The 18405-nt window shown below is 45.9% G+C and overlaps 1 protein-coding gene across 2 annotated transcripts in view; it reads left to right on the top strand.

Moving 5' to 3' along the window:
* The first annotated feature begins 7842 nt into the window (after positions 1-7842).
* Positions 7843-18405, top strand: part of LOC139349465 (leucine zipper putative tumor suppressor 2 homolog) — a 25715-nt gene continuing 15152 nt past the window's right edge. The window contains exon 1 of one of the 2 annotated variants that reach the window (XM_070990280.1): positions 7843-8058. The gene's annotated coding sequence lies outside the window, so the exon portion shown is untranslated. The remainder of the gene's footprint in view (positions 8059-18405) is intronic. The other variant, XM_070990281.1, reaches the window with a different exon arrangement.

The following is an 18405-nucleotide window of genomic DNA, read 5'->3' as shown; positions in this document are numbered from 1 at the left end:
GAGCGCCAAAGGATATGAGAGGATGTGAATCAAATGAGGCTAAGAAAAGACGCTTCAGCTGCAGATAAACCCTCTCTCTTACGAAGCTCTTGACCTAAAATCCACCGAAGACATCGTGATCAGATGTCCTAATGAAGAGTATTAGAAATACATCTAGTCCAGGAAAAATCCAGGCTTTGTAACAGTCAGCGAAAAATGAGCTCGAGGCCCCAGCTGCTCCCAGCACTGCCGATGATGGGACCGAGGATACATGACATGCACGCATAGCTCTCCGCCCCATTAGCTGCCCTTCATTAAGCCAAATATTTGACCAAGTCTGGAGGTAATTTCAGGACCTTCAATCAGAGTTAATCAGCCAGTGGCTTTGGCACTGCAAAGGGGCTTTACTCCACATCCACGGGATCATATTCAGAGTATTTTCAGCTGATCTTGGTTATGATAGTGTGTTTCCTCTTGGACATGCAGACAAGACAATGTTGCACTGATTTTGTTTTGTGTTTGTTTTACCTGCTTTCTTGCCAAGAGATAGATGAGATTGATACCACTGGAAGCTGGAAAACGGTTAGCTTAGCTTTGCTTAAAGCCTGGACACAGGGGGAAACAGCTAGCCTGGCTTATGTTCTCAACAAGAACACGAATAAACATCACATCCATTCAAGCATAGTTATGTATTTTCTTGCAAGCAGCCTAAAGTGTGTGTGGGGAAGTGCGTGCTTTCTATGTTTCATGCAAAAACAAATCAATTCTTTATGCTGAATTTCTGCTTTTATTGAACAGCACAATACAGCCAAGTGTAGAGAGACAGGAACTATTTGAGTGACACATGAACCATGTTTAGTAAAAAGCCAACAATTGAATTGAACAGCTGCACATACATTCACAAATGACCATCGCTATGGTTGAAAGCTCTGGAGTAAGTAAGTAAGTAAGTGAGGCTTTAGCTGAGGTTGTTCAGTCAGCGGCTGCGTCCAAGGTCAAGAATGAACCGTCAAAGCTCAACTTTTTAGCCAACATGGCCGAGATGTCTTCAGAGAGTTCAGAAAAACGAAAGGTTTGAACATCTGCAGCTCAAGCACGACTGAGCGAACTGCCCATGAAATACAGTCAAAACCGTCCGAGCGTTAAGTTTTAAATGCACTTTGAGACTCATCTAAACACTCCGGTGCTCAGTTTTCGGATTCTGTTTGACCAACGCCAAATTTAGCAGCTTAAAGAGAGTGAGAACATTATTTGACCCAGACCGACATCAAAATAGAAAGTGTGACAGAACATGCTGGGAGAACATGGAGGGGTACAGTGAGTATGTGGAGCAAGCTGTCTGTCACGTCACACTTTCTCCTTTTGAAGCAACTACAGTAACTTTTCTCATCCTTCAAAGTTGGGAACAGGGACGCAGTTTTTCTACCAGGATCATTTCAATGGATGCAATGATCCTACTGAGAATCAGCAGTAAAGTAAAGCCACGCCACAGTAATGCAAAGTGAATGCCTTGTTTCTCTGTGTATTTGCAGCCGGAGCATGCTGAGGACACAAGTCGCTTGCAGACAGACCAGAGGCCGTTTCAGACTCAACGCTGATTCAAGATGCCCCACCACCCCCTTAATGTCAGGACATGAGGAGGGGGAGGTTAGTCTGAATCACTTACTCACGTGCACTCTGCACATTTGACCCACATTACCCAACAGTATGCCTGTCGCTGTGTATATTAATATCCATGTGCACATCCTCCCCTCTGCGCTCCCAGACCAGGAGAAGGCTCGTGTTTCAGCTCATTATGTCAAACTTACAGGCGAATGCCATTCTGCGTTTTTCTCACTGCCAACTGAAAAGATCCAAACTGTGAAGCCTGAGCCTGATTTTTCTTATTCCTCTGTGCCTTAGAGCTCCAGTGATGTCCAAAAACACCCTCAGTGAGCCACACCACACCTTCACACTGTGGTGTATATTGAGTCAGTCCCACATCCTGCTGCTATTAATATTCAGAAATGTGTTTTAATCCGCAGCTCTTCACATTCATTATTTGGGGTGAAACTTTACTGCTTTGGTTCACTATCACTGCTTTCATTGTGTTGTTTTCAGCTGCAGCAGGTGGCTGATTAAGTGAAAAAAAGCCCTAAAATCCCGCTGTATGCTAACAGCAGAGAGGCAAAGTTAGCTGTGAAGTTAGCAGTTAGCTGGTGCAGACCGAAATGACATTGTTCAGGATGAAATGAATGAAAACACTAGATTAAAAATTAATTTGTCTTTTGTTTCTGCTCCTGACCTTTGAGTGTCGACTTAATATATATGTGACTTAAAGTAAATTTAGTGGCTTTGAACTATAAAGATCTTTGTGAGTCACAGAAAAGTGCAGCTGAGTGTACTGAGCGGACTCCTCTGAGATCGCCTGCTTTACCTCTCTGCTGGTGTGATTCCCCGACCATCACCTAAAGGTCAGCCAGCACGTCGCTCTTTTGGATTCACCCGTGTGGAGCCGTGGACTGTCTCACACCTGTTCCAGCATCCTTGCAGGTGCCATCACTTCTCCAGTTAACATGAGCCTGCTGATCCTCCGCAGTCACTCCAACCACTCTGAGGATGGTGAACTGTCATGTAGCATTAGCAATCAGCCTTTAGTTGACCGTCCAGCCCGGTGACAGAGCTGCACTGTAAACACCTGCCGCCTCTGTGTGCTCCACTGGCCATGTTCTGCCTTTTGAACACGACAGGAAAAGCTTTGGAGAGACATCAGCATGCCTGAGGCTTATATAACACTGAGATCTTGCCAAAGAGAGCGCTGAGGGGCTTAATCTGCCCTGGCACCATGGGTGTAGAGGCTGTTCAAGAGCCCTGAGGGGACTGGAGAGGGTGCACCATCTTACTCTGGTTGTTATGGATGCTGGAAAAATCATAGAGGTTAAACGAGGGGCTACACTGAGAGCGTAATCAGTGGTAGGAGTGGCAGGTTTGTGGTCAGGAGAGTGCAGTCTGAGGTAGAGGGAATAGTCGATGGGGCTTTAAGGAGCAGCCATCTCTGTTTTTAATGAGTGGAGGGCCTCATTCCTCTTAAGCAAGTGGTCAGAATTAGCGTCCTACACCAGGGATAAGTGAGGCCCCTGGCAGGGCTCCAGCCCCTCACACCAATCTTTCTTTTAATTCACTCTGAGAGCGAGAAAGACAGAGAAAGGGAGATGGAGACAGCTCTGCCCAGCCAACCAAGCATACTCCACTGCCAGCCAAAGAAAATGCCCATTCACTCTCAAATTAGCCGTCTGCATGGCCACCTTCAAAGGAGGCCCCTCTCCGCCTAATCTCCTCAGACTGTGTGCACACACTGACCGTCTGCTTCATGAAAGCCCGAGTGCAGAAAAGCAGAGCCAGTGCAGCAGTTAATTGACGCATTATCAGCGTAAGCATGGTCAGTTAAGCTGATTATCTAACAGTGCAGCATCCTCCATCGAGATACATATGAATGCCGAATGTTATAATTTCAAGACCGTTTTCACTCAGTTTTGGTCCTGTGCAGAAGACACAGAGCAACAAATACAGACGGGAAAGTTTTTTGGTGATGTGCTGAGTACTCCTCTCATACACTGCATGAAATGATTACATACTGTAATTAAGATGCTCAGTTGCAAAAGGACAGCGTTTGATAAAGGGGTGCACTATCCAGCGAACGACCCCACAGTTCCCTTGGCACAGTGATACCCAGATTAGATGGCTGAGGGAGTCTTTGGCACCTCACAGCTCCGGCAACAAAAGAAGCTGAATTCCTGCAGAAAATAAACACGCAGAGCCAACGTGGAGCCGAGCCAAAAATGTCAATATTCATACTGAGTGACATCCTCGGGCTGCAGATTCGAAGCTGCAGAAACATATCGTACATTGCTCGTGCTCAACATCTGCCTCTTGGAGATTAGTGAGGAAGAGACATGTGTAGCCCGTTACTGATTGCTTTGTTATTACAAGACATATGGAAATATGATTCATAATCAACTTGTCCTTGATTAGGCGAAGCATCAAAACCATATGTGCCTTTCAGCTGACAAACTTTTTAATGTGATTAGAAAAATACTGACTCTGCAGCTTCAGTGGAAATAAACTTTATAGCTGTCGTCAGTCAAAAATGTCCCTGAATCACCTGTTGGGCATTTTCTGTCTCCTCTCTTCCATCCTTTTACATTTGCCATACAGCCTGCCCTATGTGCTAGAAAAGGGTTTGGAACTGTTCCACCGTGACTGCATCATGATGCTCTGCGTGCTGGTTCCTCGCTGCATTCAGCTGGTCGCTGCCCCTCAGACAGTCTGAGTCCACCACCGGAGGCTGCTGTTCGCTTCCAGCTCCTCAAACCACAATGTTTCCCTGAAGGCGGTTTTGTGCCTGAACCCGACCAAACCTTAAACGTGGCGTCGTCACACTATAAAACGTAATTGTTTTTCAGAGTTGAGTTGAAGTGAAGTTGAAGTTTTAGAGGACAAGGACGAATTAAGCCATCCTGGCAGCAGTGGCGTCAGATAAGAAAACCCTTCCACGCGTCCTCGTAGAGGGCACGGATGAAATACCAAGTCTATGATCTAATTAGGAGGACGGATCATCAGCTTTTACACAAACCCTGAAAATTATTTGGAGGAGAAAACGAAGGTGAACAGTGGAGTGATTGTCCAAAGTGTCAGCTGTAAACATCCGTCACAGTTTACAGACCAGCTGGCGACTGCTTGTGATTCCTGCCCTGCTGGATTTTGTTTATCAGCGTTGTTGTGCCCTCACATCTCATTAATTAGCTTGGTGTTATCGTAACTGATGGGAATGATAGGCAAGACTATCAATAAACCAGAATCATCCTTTAAACTAGCCATGTGTATTCACGGCATTGTTTGTCGTACAGCTCAATCACGTGTCTGTTTATGATTAAATAAATGCTTTTCTTTATAGCAATGATCTGCTGGAGTTCATCCTGGAACAACCGTTTCGTTTACCACTGAGTCACTGTGCTTGTAGGCAGGTCAGAGAGTACAAAGAACACGATACACCAGTTTGTTTGTTCCTCATCTGGACTCCCCAGCTCTGAGAGCAGCAGGTCGAGGTGAAACAGGCAGTTTGTTTGGTTTCAGGTATCAGCGGGTCGTTCCCCCCTGCTTCCCCCTACTTGTCATTCATGCAATTACAAAGCGCTTGTTTCGGCTGGACTCTCCTGGGCTTTCTGTCGGGGATTTTGAGTGTTTGTTTCTTTGCAGTTGTAATTTTTTCTTTTTTTTTTTTTTATTCTCTGACTGCACATAAAGTAAAATGAGGAGAGGGCAGCAGTGTTGAACAACTAATGGAAAGAAACATGCGTAAATACATGGAAGCACAGGGAGAAAAATGCTGTGCATCATGTAAATCAAATGCGAAGTGCACAGTATATCAAGTAAGTACATGAATCCCGTAATAGGGCACCTGGGGAAACCTTAGAAATGTATTTTCCTGGCTTCCACTGCACTTTCCTAATGCATCATAATGGAAAGTACTGCAGCTTCACAGTCAGGAAATGGACTCTCACATAGATGAGATCTAGGGGCCATTTCTGAGCGAAATGAGTTGCAGCGTCATTGACCAGTTACTTTTCACCAATTATCTCCATCTGGCATGTTTATGGATAAAATGAGCTCCACAGTGGGTGCAGAGGAGAGGGGAGGTCGTTATCAGCAAACACAACGTAATTGCAGATGGGCTGGCTGCTTTGGGCAATGATAGGCATCTTGGGCATGCACGCCCCGGCCCCAGCAGAGAGCAGCGGGAACACAATGTCCCCACGCTCGAGTGGTGAGGAGCGGGCTCAGAGGTTTGATTTTTGGGAGTCATTATCAGCAGACGCGCTGCATCCAACCCACACACAATCAATTACTCTAACAGCTCCTCTCAAATTCTCTAGTGGCCACATAAGTGTGGGACAATTTTCCTCCATCCCTGCCTCCATCAGGCCTGATTGCTGGAGCCCCACCAGCTTCACAAAGCCGCCCAGTTCAGTGAATCCAATTTCCTTACAAATGGAATTCTGCTCTTTGAAAATGGAGGAAAACTTGCAGAAATGTGCTCTGTTAGTTGCTGCTGTGGATGTGGAAAGTTGATATACTGGTTGTATTAAAAGCACACATATCTTTAAAAGAAACAGTCATCATCATGTCATGTCATGTTAATCCATCCTTTGGCAATGCTAATGTTCTGGGATTTCCTTTTTTGGTTAGTTAGCACTGCCGCTGTGAGCCTGTTGTCATGCTTGTGTTAGCATTTAGCTGAAAGCACCACCTATCTACAGCCTCTAAGTGATTTCTGTATGCTGGGCTGTGCTGAATGGTGACTTTGCACATAAAATTAAAAATGCAACTGATTTAATGTTAGTTACGTGAGAGGATCAGTCAGAGTTCAACTCTGAAAATGACAAGCAAACAGGGAATTTTAGTTGTCACGGTGCGTCTTGTCTCATTTCTTCAAAGTGGTGACATTCACCATCACAGATTAAAAAAAAAACTCTCTGTGGGACTATGAATAGCCTGTTTCACTCCTCTGGAGCAGAAAGACATGCCTGAGAGGGTTGAGGTTAGTCAGGTATGACCTTGTTCTACATATTTAGAATGCAGAGCAGAGAACTGGTTGTGCTGGAACAGGCTGGGAATCTAGGCTACTTTATCTTTATCACAGTGCTTTGTACTGCAGGCCCAGTATCATAATGCCTTTACAGTCCAACCACACCGGTTCGGTTTATTGAGCCATTACTAGCACTCTTCATATTCTAATGTGTAATGATAGGCCTAATTATGACAGAACTTTATGGTGTTCTTAATTAGTGTGTGTGTGTGTGTGTGTGTGTGTGTGTGTGTGTGTGTGTGTGTGAGAGAGAGAGAGAGAGAGAGAGAGAGAGAGAGAGAGAGAGAGAGACGTTCAAGTGCCTCATTTAAGCGCCTCGCAAACAAGACAATACCGGAAGCTAGCAAGTTGGTGTTCAAAATAAAAGCATGTGATATTGTAAGGAAGATCATTTCTGCGCGTATGTACCGCCACAGGTAGAGGATGAAGGCAATATTACGTCATTACATGATCAGTCATTATATTTTGTCACACACACTCTTTGTGTGGCTTGCAGCCTCTGTCATTTTCACTCTCTTCGTAGTCAATGTTTTTTTTTGTGTTAATTTAACTGTAATTTTTTTTTTTTTTACATTTTTGTACTCTGTTTATGTCAATACGAATTAAATAAATATCAGAAACACCTTTCAGTATAATGGCTGTTCTAGCTGGGTGTCTCTAATTAACTGGAAACTGGGTGTACCTTAATTTAACCATTGACATCTATAACTTTGATTGCAACCACTGAATTTGAATTTCGTTTTGGTTTTTTTGGTTTGTGTGTGTGTGTGTGTGTGTGTGTGTGTGTGTGTGTGTGTGTGTGTGTGTGTGTGTGTGTGTGTGTGTGTGTGTGTGTTTGTGTGTGGGTTTTTTTTGTTTTGTTTTTTACTTTTTACACATTTCTAGTAGCCTACATATGCAGAAATATTGTTTATGTAGTTTGCACCTTGGTGTCAGGAGATAAATGTAATGGGGGACAAGAAGAAATACATATATCTGTCACACAAGTTAATAATTGTTTTGTTTTTTCAAACTTTTTGTGAAACCCTGTCAATTTTTACCTCCTTAGACTGAAAAAACCCTCACAGGTTGATCTGTTACGAGCCAAAAAGGTTGGTAAACACTGGATTATAATATTTATACTTGAGGAATTACAAAGATGGAGTGAACTTATTTTGAAAGCCAAACCGGATGTAGTCGTTATTTTTTTTCGCTAGCTTCCCTCTGGTCTGTAAACACGAGCGCCGCCTGTTCAGCTCTCCCACAACAACAAACGCGCCTTAAGCGGCAGGAAGAGAAAGCAGAGAGAGGCAGGAATACATTTAACGTGTGTTTCTGTCAGCAGGCACCTCGGTAAAGTTACGAGTTTGTGGATAAGACGATTTAAAAAAGGACAAAGAAGACGTCGCGTCCAGATTTTGTTAGACTTTGCAGAGCAGAGCGGCCGCCGCGGACTGTCCCCTCCGCCGTTCACGGTAAGTTACGCTTTAACTGTATTTCTACTGTAAGTGACTTACGGAACAATGGAGGGAGTGAAGGAACGCGTCTCTGCCGACGTCCTAGCCGGAGAACTACACGTGTGTCCGCTACTTTCTGTAAGTTTATGGATACTTTGAATGTAACGAATAAAAACCAACTTCACCACACTGCGCACAGGTGTGCGTCAAGGTGACGTGACCCCCCCCCCCCATCCAGTTTTAAGCTACTGGATGTAAATCATGGAGGAAATAAAGTAGGTTTTCTTGGGTTAGACCTCTCCAGTAAATCCTTTTATAGTGTAAAATGCCGCCTGGAGGCCCCTGAGGTCTTTGTGGCCCCTCTAAGGAAAGGTTTTTTTTTTATCAAAGCGTGCATCAGCCATGGCAGGCTGCGTTTAGACATAACAGAGAGCCTCCTGCAGTAACTAGAGCCACACTCATTTCCTGCTCAGCTACTCAGACTTCAGACCATAAATCAACAATTTCCTTATCATGCACCCAAAACAAACTGTGTTTCCTTCATGTTATCTCAGTTTGCCTCCAGAGCTGCAACGATTAATCGATTTGTTTGGCAACTGTTCAACTGTTCAACTGTTCAATTCATCTGCAAGTTTTTAGATTATCAACTGAGAGTTTAAGTCATTTTTTTAAGAAAACATGTCAAAGTTCAGTTCTTAAATGTGAATATTTTCTGGTTTCTTCACTCTGAATAACTAAATAACTTTAAAAAGGACGTTTGAGGACGTCTTCATGAGCTTTGGGACACTCTGATAGTCATTTTTAATCATTATTGACCAAACGACTGATGGATTAATCCAGAAAACAATCAGCAGATTAATTGACAGTGAAGAAGATCATCAGTCGCAGCTCTGCTTTCTAGTTTCTTTCTAAGAAGTCAGCTATTTTTATCATTGAGCTTCTAGCAGTCGTGCCTTTGCAGCCACACTCTAAACTGATTTATTGTTCTGTTCCAGGTTCAGTGCTGGTGAAACCCTTAAACTAGCGTCGTTGGGGACTTGAAATCTAGGTCTGCTCCACAGATAGTGAGCGTGTGAATTGAGATTTTACATCCCAAAACAATCTATGGTCTATTTTCTGGCTGTTGTGGACGAGAAAGTGGTTCACATCCAGCGTTGGCCGACCTGCTCGGGGCGCAGCAATAAGTTGAATTCTTGAAATGAATGGCATCCCACCCCTGACACCGTCTGCTGGCACAGAGGCGCTTTTCACAGCATTATTACATTTCCAGGCGCGCCGAGAGAGCAGAACTCCAGTTTGTGTTTTACAAGGAGAGACAAGAGCATAATTCAATGTTGTGCACACACGAGTTGGATTTATGGTGCATGTGTGCGCTGCGGCTCTGTGCTCATTTGAGTAATGAGGCTTTAAAAAAAAAGCACCTTGTCAAGACAAAAAAGAGCAAACAAGCGCAACTCTGCAGGATATTATATTCAAATTTCTAAACACACAGGGAGGGGAGGGGAGGGGAGGGGGGGTTAGTGCTTACCTCAGCGACTGAGCCCTGACAGTGGAGCTGGCAGGTCGGGGGGGGGGTTATTTGCATTGATAATTTCTCAACTGATTTTCTAAGCACATGGCAGCGTCCCTCAGAGGAAGTGCCTCATCAGCGCTCGCCTGAGTTACGTATGACGGGAACATTATGACTCCGTGTGTTTGGGCTGCAGTTCAGTTACGTTTGATCTCAGTATTAAATCTGTTTATTGAATCCGGATTTTAGGATTCGCAGTTTGTTCGATGAGGAGACAGTTTCGGATTCTCGCCCTCAGTAACGGTGATTTAATCCGATGTTGTGGAGGGCTCGATGCGAGGTGACACCTTTCATTAAGGTGTCAGCACAAAAGCTCATTCTGAGCCTTTTTAATACCACAGTTTCAGCAATTTAAACCTCACAGATCCTTAAAGTATAGTTCTGGTTTCTTTTAGTATTGTCGGGTTATTTCTACAGATTTGGGAACGATCTGTTCATGAAGCAACGCTGATGTCAGTGACAGGTTTTAAACACGCCTCCAGATCAACAGAATTGATTTTCAAGAGAAAATTAAATCTAAAAAGAATAAAATGATGTCATCACAGCTCAGTCTATCTTCGCCTTGTCTGATCACCTAAACGCTTGTTTTTCTTGCCCGTCTGGTGACTGTGCTCTTAAATCTTGGCGCTTACTTAACGTGGACGTCTCCATCTTCTACCCCCGGCCTCTTGCTCACCCCTCTTTGACGTACTCCCCTTTGTGTTCCCTCATCAGCGCTTTAAGCTTCGGGCCGCTCCCTGCGCCAGTTCACGGCAGCCAGTGTGAACGTACACATTCCTCCAGCCTGGAGGATTAAATCCAGTTTCATCTAAAGGGACTGATAATTCCTGCTGTGTGTGGGGTCGTCAAAGAGCCTTGATGTGCTGACAGTTGAGATTTGGAAAGTACGCCTAAGTACGTGGGATCGTAACGCGTGCAGAGATGTTTGGGACGCTCTTTAAAACGTAAACAGAATGCAGCCATGTGTTCCTGAGCTCATGCAGTAACGTCCTTCATCCAATCATGTGCTCACAAAGCGGTGAACTCACTCCATCCTCTATGAACTTTCCAGGATGCCCCTTTCATACCCAGTCATGACGCTATCACCTGCTACCAATGAGCCTGTTTACCTGTGGAACGATCCACACAGGTGTTTCTGGAGCGTTCCACGTCTTTCCAGTCTTTAGCTGCATTAAATATATCGTCTTTGTGCTGTTTTCAGTCGCCTAAATGTCAAAAAGGATTAACAAATGATCCCATTCTGTTTAATTTGCGTCTCAGGGAGCGTCCTAAGATGTTTTTTGGGTTGTATTTGCACTTGTGAAGTCGGGGAGGTGGAGCTGTGAGCGTTTATTAGTCTAAAAGGCTGCGTTTCATAATGGACGTTTTCTGTAAGTGATACCTCGCTGTCGTGCTGCTCTGCCCCCCCTCCAGCTCCTTTCTGTCTTCCATCAGGCTAAACAAACCGTCTCCTCGAAGAACAAATAAAACCTCCAGGAGAGAAGACGGCGATGGGAACGAAGCGGAGGCGTTTAGCCGTCGGGCGACGCGAGGACTGTTGTGTTTTCAGTTCTCCTGACGCGTTGAATGAAATGCTGATTTAGTGTTTTGTGGATTTCATTGTTTATGAAGTCTCCCATTGTGTTGACTTTACTCTCCTGTCATTGGTTGCTTACTGTAATTATTGATGTTGCTCAGTTTCCCACACCGCAGTCTTTAAAACAGTCTGAAATAATGACTCTGAGCGCTCGGCGTGGCTTTTCAAACAATGAGCCATGACGCAAAAAAGGCTACAGGCTCATTTCTTTTTAGTCCCTGCGTGAGCACAGGACGAGTGGAAGACTTCGGTGTCTTATGTAGCTCCTGTGATGATGTCTTCAGATTGGACTCAGCTACAGGAAGGCTGTTTGGGGGATTTTAGTGGTGTAGCTGGCAGACGGCTGATCTGCTGCAGCGTCACAAAAACGCTGTAAAACACTGCAGCGTGTTGACTAAACAGAGCGAGCGCAGTTGGCCTTCGCCTCCTTTTCTTCCTTCAGAGCGAGATTTTCTGGTTTCTGGTGTCTCTCTGGACGTGTGTGGATCGCTGGAGGCTGCAGGCTTCGCTGTGTCTCAGATCAGATCTGCTTGTCTTTGACCCCGTCCTGCTGGACCCTGAAACCCACCTCTCTGACTTCAACCCGTCAACGTAGAAATGCAGACGTTATTGTATGTATTTTGGATGTTTAATCAGTTCATGCTGTTCTAAACCACCCTTAATGGATGATGATGATGATGATGATGATGATGATGATGATGATGATGATGATGATGATGATGACGATGGGAGGCCCACTGAGGGAAACTTCTTCTGTGTTTCTTCACACTCTGAACTGATATGTGACGTTTGTGTGACTTGGCCGTAAATCAGACCACAAAACAAAAGCATTTAAAGTTTCCCTGCAGAGCTTTCTGCAAACAAACACAAATGTTTATATTCAGAGTTTCTCATGAAAACACAGTGTGTGTGTGTGTGTGTGTGTGTGTGTGTGTGTGTGTGTGTGCGTGTGCGTGCGTGCGTGCGTGCGTGCGTGCGTGCGTGCGTGTTTCCTTCAATAAGGCCCCATGAAATGACTCTCTGCTTTTCTGAATTAAGCACATTTCAGCTCCATCGGGCTCCTTTAACCTGTTACAGTGTTATGAAAACAGAGCGTCTACATACAGAATCTGTCTGGTCTCAAATCACAACATTGTGTTGAAATTAGAGGTGGAACAGTTAGTGCAAATGTTTTGATGATCTGTTAAGTAATTTTTTAAAAAAATCCTCGTTCCAGCATCTGAAATGTGATATTAAACTGAATGTATTTGGATTTTTGACTGTCGGTCAGACAAACGTTGAAAAGCATCACCGCTGATGACCTCTCTCCTCCCCGCCGTTGGTTTGATATTCTTAGCCAGCTTGTGTTTGGAGCACAGCTGGACTGCACATCTGTCCGTGGGCACTGGGAGTCAGGGGCCGGGGTTTCAGAGACCTGGTCCGTGACCCCGGGGACGGGTCAGGACTCCTTTTTTACTTCCTTTTGCGTCTGATCTGGAGCCGAGCGTCCGCCCTGAGCCGAGCAGGTGACGCCTGTGATGGTGAATATTTGAAGAATATTGAGGATAAAAAGTGTTAAGAGGATTTAGCAGCAGATGCATCACACACACACACACACACACACACACACACGCGCACACACACTTAATTGTCTCTGCTCAAACCTCGTGACTTCTGCTTCGTCCCAGTATTCGGGTGTAGAACGCAGCAGCCATTAATCTGAAGTCGTCCTCGTCACCTCCTTCTCTGGCGCTTTGACTAATGGCCTCATTTCAATGCAAATGGTCCATGGCACCAAAACAAGCACCATATTTTAAAACTTTTAATTTCATAATGTCAGCCACAGCCTTGTGCTTCTTCCAAAACTTCCAAAACTGAATAATTAATGTCACCCTATTATCCGTCTCAGTAAAGAAACAAGCACACACTGCGTATGGTGTCACGATGCTGGTGATGGAAGTTCATTTAGGGGGTTTTAGTCCTCTGGTTTCCTTATTGCCTCTATGGAGAATGTAGCCTGTGTGCTAACAGGCCTGATTCACACGTCACAGCTGGAAAAGGGGACAAGAACAGCTGATTTCTGCGGCCTGTCTTGGTGCACCACGGCGCAGCCTCGTCCTTTGTCCCGGCTCCTGGAGTCCACAGATTGCTCAGCGCATTTAGAAAATGGACATGATGGAAAGTGGAAATGACACAACCAGTGCGGTTATTCATTCTGCAAACAGGACGGCGTTCATCTGCTGAATGCTGATGACTGTGATGGCTGTGAGTTTCTAACACGCTGCAGAGATCAGACTTCTCCTCTGTCTCTCTGCACATCCATTTTTTAAATGTCACTCATACGTCCGCCCTGTCTTTTGTCTCCTGAGCTGACCCTCCTCGCTGCATCCTTTCCTGCAGCCACTCTGAGAATGAGTCCCAGCGACCCGCTGCAGTGATTAGATTTACAGTTTCGTAAACAGCCCTGATAAGACGGCTGCACTGTGTCGCCGTCACAGCGAAGTCGCCGTCATCAGCATCGCTCAGTGACGGGAGGAACAAGTGTCCTTGGAGGGGAAGACGCTTCTCATCCAGGATGACTTGAAAATGAACCCTGAGGTCATTGAATTACTCACACTGCATCAGTTCTGCTTGTGCTTTTTGGCCATGCTAGTGGTTAGCGAGTCCACCTCTCAACTAATCTCAACTGCTATTAGGTCGACTTTGCACAGATGTTCATGGTGCCCAGAGGATGATCCTGGCGGCCATTCACTTTTCACCCAGCGCCATGATGAGGTGGATATTTGTGGTTTTGCAAAGCTAATGGCACCCCCTTGCTAATGTTTGCATGCTAACTTTACACCTGCTAAACATCAGCATGTTATCACTGTTGCTGGGCTCAGAAAGATGATTTATGTCTCTGAGTGGTGCAGAGGGAAGCGCAGTGTAAAGGTTGGATTACACGGCTTCAGACATCAGGGTTAGTCACAGGATGTGGGCACGGTTTTGTCATGTCTGGCCTTCGTCCCGTGCCCGAGCTTACAGCAGAAAGCAAGTTGTCAGGAGAATATTTTGCACGCAGCGCGTTGCGTCATCTGCTGTCACTTGTGGATGATTCTGTGTTAACAAATGCATGAAAACCTTTTTCCTGTGAGCAGCTGTGATTGCATTGGCAGTGTGATCATGGCTTTCCCAGCTGCTGCAGAGAGGCCCATATGTGCAGATGCAGAGGCCTGCAGCCCCCCCCCCCGTTTTCCCGCTCTCTCTCTCTCACACACACACACACACACACACACACACACACACACACACACACACACACACACACACACACACACACACACACACACACAGCGTCCCGCTGCGATCCATCTCACACCTTCTGACTGCGGCGTAGCCCACAGCCGCTCTCACAGATGGAGGTCAGGAACACGAGAAAACACAGAAACAGGAAGCAGACAAACAGCTCGTGATCAGCTCTGAACTGCTGTTCATCACCTGTTACCAACCAACCTGTTCACCTGTGGAATGATCCAAACTGGTGTTTCTGGAGCTTTCCACATCCTTCCCAGTCTTTAGTGAAACGTGTTGCTGCATCAAACTCAGAAGAAGCAGATATTTACGAAAATAATGAGTATATTTCAAAATAATCCCAGTGTTTTCTTCATGTTTTACGCAGCGTCCCAACTTTCTGGATAAAATAAAGGAAATAAGGAAATTTGCTTGTTGCAACAGCAGAATAAAAATGAGAGGAAGAAAACCGAACAAGCAGTACAAACAGACAAAAAAGAAAGATACAGAATGAAGACGACTGAAGAAGGCGAGTTTCTAGTTGGAGCAGCGAGAAGTTTTGCTTTGGCTTTACCTGGAAGTGGTTTCCATAACGTGTGTGATGGTCTGACTCAGTCTGTCCTCCGTCCCTCAGGAGGTCTACGGCCAAAATAATGAAAGTAAGCCCCAGCAGGGACGAACCTGAGCTATCCTTCATGTTTAAATCTTTTCTTCTGGTTCAGCGTTTCTCCGCTTTTATCCTCACCTCCCTTCTTTCCTTCACTCTCACCATCAAGGTCGCATTTTTTCTTCTTTGACAGGTTTTCAAAAACGTTCAAACACCGGCGGCTTTTTCATTTCAGTTTGAAACTCGGGGTCATATTTCACATTTCATCCTGTGTCCTTTCTCAAATTTAGAGCCTGAAAGCCGTCTCTGATTGCTTCAGCTGTTCAGTCTGCATCCTCTTCTCTTCATCCTATTCCTGCCCCCCCCCCACGCCACCCCCCCCCCCCAGAATCGATCATTATCGTTTGATCGTATTGATCGTTGACTGTGATAGGTGAGAGCGAGAGCTCAGCATGATAGCATCAGCAAAGTTTATTTCCTCTACATACATTAATTCATCCATATTTTTCCTCTGGTCACCCGCCTCCCCCCCCGCCCCCCCCCCAGCTTGAGAGCCACTGAGTTAGAGGTACAGTGTGGAAGTGGGACGACCCCCTCCCCATGCTTGGTTATCAGGATATTTTTAAATCCATTTCTCGTCTCTCTCTGCGTGATCTCTGGCCTGATTATCCGCTGCTGAGAGGCCGCGAGATGGACGGCGCACAAACGCATCAGAACGCGGCATCTGAAGCGGACGAGCTTCAGAGCGGGGAGGCCGACGGCGCGGCGGGACGCAGCTGCCGGCGAGGCGAGGAGGAGGCAGCGAAGAGCGAGGGTGCGGATCAGAGGCCACGTGGGTGGTGGGACGCACGGCGGAGGGGCAGCTGCGTCACGCGTTGCATAAGGGCTTATGCAGGCGGAGGGGAAGTGGATCTGAAGTAATTAGCACGGAGAGCCGTCAGTCCTGCCTCAGAGAGGACGAGAGACGAGCCAAACAGTGATCAGTCCATCCGTCCGTCCACGCTGAGCACAGCAGCCAAGGCTGCCTGCGCTTTAATGTCTGTCAGCTGGTGATTTATGTATCTCTTCTCTTGCCTTAACCAGCGTGCTTCAGTCCATATTCAGCTTTTCTTGTCAATGGTAGACATTCACATTCCACCACCTCTTCACTGACAGCTGCTTGTTTCCTCCTCATCCTCAGTCAGTGGGCTTTTAAAAATGTGGGAGGATGTTTGAGGTTTGGCCCGGACGATCCCGAACGAGGAAGTCTGAGAAAATAGAGATTTTGTGCCGTTTAGGATGGAATGCGATGCTTTCCATGTGGGCCGTCCTCTCGCTGTCCAAACAAGGCAGACGTGCCAGCGTTCCCAGTGGACTCTCCTCCCGCCCTCTGCCCGTTTCATCCTGTTAAATAAGCAGCTGTATCACCTCAGAGCTCCTGAATAGTCTCCTCCATCAGTTCTTTTCCATCACATTCGTGCCGTTCTTACGTCTTTGACCGCAACATGCAGATGAAAATGACTGACGTGTTTTCAGTTGCTTTGTCTCTGCGTCTGTCTGCGCGACGTCCCTCTAATGCAGCCTCACTCCTCTATTTGCTGAAAGGCCTTTGTTCGGGGTGTTTTGGCTCCATCACCTCTGATGGGGTTTGTTAGCTTGTCTGGAACCTTTGGCACACGGCTGAACATTAGAATAATAAACCTGAGTGCTGTTGGGTGGCAGTGTTTGGATAGGGAAGAAGTGGGCCGCCCTGTTCCTTAATAGTCCACTGGCTGTGTGTGTGTGTGTGTGTGTGTGTGTGCCTGGCAAACACTGTACCTCATTTATCCTCATTTCCACTTCTCTATTACACTGCCCTTCCCAATAGGTATCTCAGTTTATTTCCTGCACCACATCCTATTTAATGTAGCCTCCCATCCACTGCGCAGTGTGCTGTGACCTCAGGCATGCACCAGCTATGACTGTTTATGAATCAAATCAAGCTTAAAATCTCCACCTTTACATGTCGATGTGTTTATGAGGAGCTGTTGTCTTTGTTTGCACCATAAAAGTCTGCATAAAGTTGCCAGCAGTGATTATTTAGACGTTTGATTGGGCTGTTTTTAGCTGTTAAAGCGGCTATCAGACTTGTTTTTATAATAGCAGATCGTCATGTGACTGCTTGTCAGGCAGCTTTTACACCCTCACTGTCCGATACCAAAGGCAGGCAGAGGAAGTTAGCAATTATCTGGTGAACATAGTGGAGCATTTATCAGCTTTAAGGCTGCACATTTCCTGTCTGAGCTGCAAAACTTGGCTAAGAAGAGAGACAGAAACACAGCTCCAATCCTCCACAAATGAATGCTAATGTGTCTGATAACATGCCAGTGTTGTGTTGACAGCTTTACAGCTACCCAGAGTGGCCAAAAATCTGAGAAATGCCAAACATAATCACAAGTTCCCATCAAGCCACAGTCAAAAGCTGACATAAAAACATTTTTTAGGCTGGAACCAGCAAATCTTTTGGTATTTTTCATGTCGTTCCTGCACTTTTTCTGTCAAGTCTCAGGTTAAACTTAGTAATTAAAGCAATCCTTACTTTAATTTTAGCTGTGACAGACAAACAGACTTAATCTCACGCTTGCTCTGACCCACAGACACTCATGTAGATGTCTCTTATATGACTTTATTGCTGTTTGTTCACAGGCTTAGAGATGACGTGAGAAGGTCCCTGTTGTTGGCACTGTCATGGATCAGAGCTTTTTATTTGGTGTTTAAGAGTGAGAAAAGGTAAAGGAGAGACAGTGACAGGGCGGGGGTGGGGGGGGGGGGCAGGCTTAGACTTTGGTCCTCAGTTTGTTTGTGCAGGTGAATCCGATGCAGCAGCACGTTTCAGACTCGTTGCTCACCTGTTCAGAGGGTCACCGCCTCAGACTGAAGCCTCCTCACTGCAGCTGCTTTGAACTGCCCTGAAAACAGCTCACCTCCACTTCAAAAGGAGCTCTCTGAGCCGGTTTGACCTCTTTTAAGGCGGCTCTTCCTCCAAAGCAAAATGCCTTTACGTCTCATCTTCACTCATTGATTGTTGATTGATTTGTGGGTCAGTTAATGAGCCGCAATGAGGGCTGAGGGCCGTCTTTGAAGGTGCCCTTTCATGGGATGAATAATGGAATGAAATGGTAATCGCGCCGCCGCCCCCTCCTCTCTTTTCAGTCAGTGCACATGCTTCTCTTTCCTGTCCCCCCTCCCCTCCTCTTCATTTAATGAGGATTATCCCCTTCAGTGTGGAATAGCAGGTGAGCAGAGCGGCTCATGATCTGTGGCTTGATTGCCCGCCTGTCCTTCAGACAGACAGCGGCAGCGTCAGGACGTCGCAGAGCTCAGAGGAGACGCTCTGCACATCGC

This window comes from Chaetodon trifascialis, chromosome 21 (assembly GCF_039877785.1).
Source record: "Chaetodon trifascialis isolate fChaTrf1 chromosome 21, fChaTrf1.hap1, whole genome shotgun sequence".
Lineage (NCBI taxonomy): Eukaryota > Metazoa > Chordata > Actinopteri > Chaetodontiformes > Chaetodontidae > Chaetodon > Chaetodon trifascialis.
Note: the sequence above shows the minus strand (reverse complement) of the source record. Positions and strands in the feature narration are given on the sequence as shown.